This window comes from Triticum urartu, chromosome 2 (assembly GCF_003073215.2).
Source record: "Triticum urartu cultivar G1812 chromosome 2, Tu2.1, whole genome shotgun sequence".
Classification (NCBI taxonomy): domain Eukaryota; kingdom Viridiplantae; phylum Streptophyta; class Magnoliopsida; order Poales; family Poaceae; genus Triticum; species Triticum urartu.
Window position 1 is genome coordinate 671,168,331 of NC_053023.1, and position 4,842 is coordinate 671,173,172.

Below are 4,842 nucleotides of genomic sequence, written 5' to 3' on the forward strand. Positions count from 1 at the left end.
GGACATTATCCTAGACTCCAAGGCGTCAGTTTCACAAACTTGGACTCAGAGATGGCATGTGCCGGTGTTCCCCCAGGATAATGAGTGGCATCTCTCCGGAGAGTCAGCCCACACACTAGCCTCGTCACTCGGGTTTCATGGCACGTCCATGTCAGACCACTAGTCTATCTCCTCCGGGAGACATACGAGTGCCGCCAAGTTTTTCCTTGCAGTCATCATACCCCGATCAGTCGGGAAGCACGTCCACTCGGACAAATACCCCTTTCATGCAAAAGGGTGAAAATGAAGCTCCTCTGCGGATACAGTGTACTCTTACAAATACCCCTTTCACGCAAAATCTAACGGTAGAAGTACTAATGGAAAGATTACTCCCTGGAGTGTCCAACTTTTTTCTACAGTCGGCAGTTTCAAAGCTGAATTCATTCACCGTGCCGAGAGCGCGAAGATTCACCTGCTTGACCGAGTTCCAGGCTGAATTTATTCCGTGCCGAGTGCACGAAGATCATTCCGACTGACTCAGCTCCAGGCTGAGCTTATTTACCATGTCAAGCACCTGAAGATGCATCCGATTGACTCAATTTCAGACTAAAAGATATTTACCATGTCGACTGCATGGAGGTTTACCAGGAGACTTAAACCCTCTGCCCGACTCATCTAGTCCGACAGAGGCTCGGGGACTACACCCAGCGGGTGCACTCAGCGTGCCCCCACTGGAAGAGAACTCGGAAAGAAACATTTTGCTCGATGCAAAACCAGCTCCAGAATTACTCGACCTCCGAGTCAGAGAAGAACAAGTTCGATCAGTACCATCTAAGAAGAGTTTTAGTTCTCTCAGACCCCCACCGACTGCCCGCAGTCGACGGCGGTCTCGAGGACTACACACCAGTGGGTGCACTCAGTGTGCCCTCACTGGAGTAATCTCCACTCGGTACGGCCTGACCAGTCCGAGTGATGAATAACAACAAAAAAGGCAGGCTCTAAGACTCCCGCCGACTGTTGGTATCCACTTGGAACGGTCCGCCCGGTCCGAGTGACGACCAAACAACAACAAAAAAGACAAGCTCTAAGACTTCCGCCGACTGCCCGCAGTCGACGGCAGTCTCTGGGACTACACCCAGTGGGTGCACTCAGCGTGCCCCCACTGGAATGGTATCCACTCGGAACGGTCCGCCCGGTCCGAGTGACGGGCAAACAACAAAACAAAGACACATTCCAGGCGTGAAGAAATTCCGAGTAATCAGTTACTCAATGCAGGACCAGCTCCAAATCACTCCAAAAAATTGCTATAAGGTGAGTTTAACGCCCCTCCGCGGACCCGTTTGAGCTCATTTCACTCAGACACCATACAATCTGGAATCCGTCAAGGCAACATGCGGAGATAAGATCACCAGGTGACCAGAGGGAGTTCATAAGTGCCTCCGCAGCACTCGACTCATCTGGGAATTCATCTCGACTCGACCCGCTCAACCTCGACCGATTCGGGGGCTAATGACGAGGACATGTATTAGGGGTAGGGTAACAGGCCTGACCTAAAGGCCCTACCCATGGACACAGTATACTTTGTACTGGGCCCCTGGGCCAGATCGCCGTCCAGATGTACCACAACTTGAAAGTCACTCGGACGGCGACAACCACTCGGAGCACGACACTTCACTCGACGAGCTCATTCCACTCGACCGTGTAACTCAGTCGGATATGCAAAGACCAATAGTCAGCATGACGGTTTTGTAGTGGGCAGGCATTATGGCATTGATGCTCCACCGTGTAACATAATGGGTGAGGGGGTGGCGCACTCTATATAAGCCACCCCCACCACTAGACTGGGGGGCTCTTTTCTTCCACCTCTCTCTCTTTCTAACCATTAGTCTCAGGACATAGCTCAGGCATGGAGATCCGTTCTCCCCTTTCTCTCACACATTGTAATCTCTGGATACATACTCAGATAAACAAAGCCTCTCCGGAGCACGAGACGCAGGGTTGTTATCTCCACCGTGAGAGGCCCGAACTCGCTAAAACCACCGTGTCACCTATTTGCATCTCGATAGATCATGCTCCTTTACCCTACCCCCTTTCTATTGTCAGAATTGTTCCCACGACAGGGGGGCGCCCCCACCCTCGTGAGCAGGGTGTGGGCCCCCTGGTCTTCATGTTTGGCGAGTATTTTTAATTATTTATTATAAGGTGTTCCGTGGAGTTTCAAGACTTTTGGATTTGTGCAGAATAGGTCTCTAATATTTGCTCCTTTTCCAGCCCAGAATTCCAGCTGCCGGCATTCTCCCTCCTTATGTAAACCTTGTAAAATAAGAGAGAATAGCCATAAGTATTGTGACATAATGTGAAATAATAGCCCATAATGTAATAAATATCGATATAAAAGCATGATGCAAAATGGACGTATCAACTCCGCCAAGCTTAGACCTCGCTTGTCCTCAAGCGAAAGCCGATAACAATAAATATGTCCCCATGTTTAGAGGTAGAGGCGTCGATAAAATTAAAATACGGACATAAGGGCATCATGATTATTCTCATAACAACAACATATATAGATATTGTCATATGATTACTTATGTTCAAGTGATGATCTATTCAAAATGCAAAAGTATGAATCAGAAACCTTATTGAGAACCAACAAACTATAACCTCAATCATTGAAGCAATTGCAATTTATCATAACATCAGAAAGAGTCTATGTCAGAGCTAAAAATCAAGTCCACATACTCAACTATCATCTAGTCCTTCATAATTGCTAACACTCGCGCAATACTTGTGGTTATGGAGTTTTAACCGGACACAGAGAAAGATAGGGGCTTATAGTTTTGCCCCACAACCTTTTACCTCGAGGGTAATGTCAACAATAATAACTCATGCCCCCCTACATCCAATTATATATATATATCAGGTTCTTTCCAACATGCTGGGCTTGCCAAAGGATAAAATGAAAAAGGAAAGATGAAGATCACCATGACACTTGCATAAGGTAGAAGATAATAATACAAGATAGGCCCTTCGCAGAGGGAAGCAGAGGTTGCCATGCGCTTTTATGGTTGGATGCACAAAATCTTAATGTGAAAGAACGTCACTTTATATTGCCCCTTGTGATATGAACCTTTATTATGCAGTCCGTCGCTTTTATTACTTCCACATCACAAGATTGTATAAAGCTGATTTCTCCCACAGCAATCAATCATACATATTTAGAGAGCAATTTTTATTGCTTTGCACCGATGACAACTTACTTGAAGGATCTTATTCAATCCATAGGTAGATATGGTGGACTCTCATGGCAAAACTGGTTTAAGGGTATTTGGAAGCACAAGTAGTATCTCTACTTGGTGCCGAGAATTTGGCTAGCATGAGGGGGAAAGGCAAGGTCAACATGTTGGATGATCCATGACAACACACTTTATCTCAGATATAAGAAAACATAACCTATTAATTGCAACGATGACCGAAGCTATGTCTGCCAATTCCCAACAACTTTTAATCATCACACTCTTTCTATGTGAAGTCATTACTATCAGTAAGATCAATATGAACTTTTGTTTCTTCTTATTCTTTTTCTCTTTCCTTTTCTTTTATTTGGGATCATGGAAAAATAAGCAAACCCTTGACTCAATCACTAATCTTTATTATATAACTCACGGACTCGATTACATAGAGAGATCATAAAGCAAAACTTGAAACTAGATCATGCCATAAACTTTATTCTACTAGATCAAAATACTACTAATAGGATCGAACTAAGAAAAACGATAAAGATAGGAGTTGTGATTGTGATACGATACCGGGGCACCTCCCCCAAGCTTGGCAGTTGCCAAGGGGAGTGCCCATACCCATGTGATTATATCTCCTTGGTTGGTGAAGAAGGTGGAGGTGTTGTTGACTTAGTTGATGGCATAGACTTCTCCCTTAATTTACGCTTTAGGATGGCATTTTGATCCCTCAGATCATCAATCTCCCACTACAGGGTTAATATCTTTTTGCATAGGTCTTGCTTATTTTCCTGCAAGAGACGAAAAGGGATAAACTCGAATTTTGGTTTCTTTACCCGGATGGCATTTTGATCCCTCAGATCATCAATCTCCCACTACAGGGTTAATATCTTTTTGCATAGGTCTTGCTTATTTTCCTGCAAGAGACGAAAAGGGATAAACTCGAATTTTGGTTTCTTTACCCTATCAGGGAGACTTGACTTTTTGAACTCCACGTGCATATCCCCAGGTTGAGGTAATGGGGCTTCATCTTCATCTGAGCTCGTCTCCTCCTTCCCATAGGGTTCATAGTCCTTTTCTTCCTCCGTGGTCCAACCATCATGCTCCACATCTCCATAGACCTTAGGATTAGCTAAGTAATCATCCACATAGCTTTCTCCTTCCGAATCCTGGGAAGACATGTTGATCTAATCTACAGTGGGACAGCTCGAAACAAAAACAGAGGATAATTGCGTGATACGGGAGTCAAAACCCCCGGGAGATTATATAATGAATTTTTACCGACCAAAATATGTATAGTGCAAGAAAACAGAGTTCGGAAGGCACACGAGGAGCTCACGAGGTAGGGGGTGCACCCAGGGGGGTAGGGCGCGCCCTCCACCCTCGTGGGGCCCTCGTGTCCTTCTCGGACTGCTACTTAATTTTCTATTTTTCTAAATATTCCAAAACGGAGAAATATTGCCTTAAAAATTGTTTTGGAGTCGGTTTACTTACCGTACCACATACCTATTCCTTTTTCGAAGTCTGAAACGTTCTGGAAAGTGTCCCTTATGTATTGCTCCAGGGTTACGGTTTCTATAATATTGGTTTCAACATTTGTGGGATTACCTGAGATATAGTGTTTAATTCT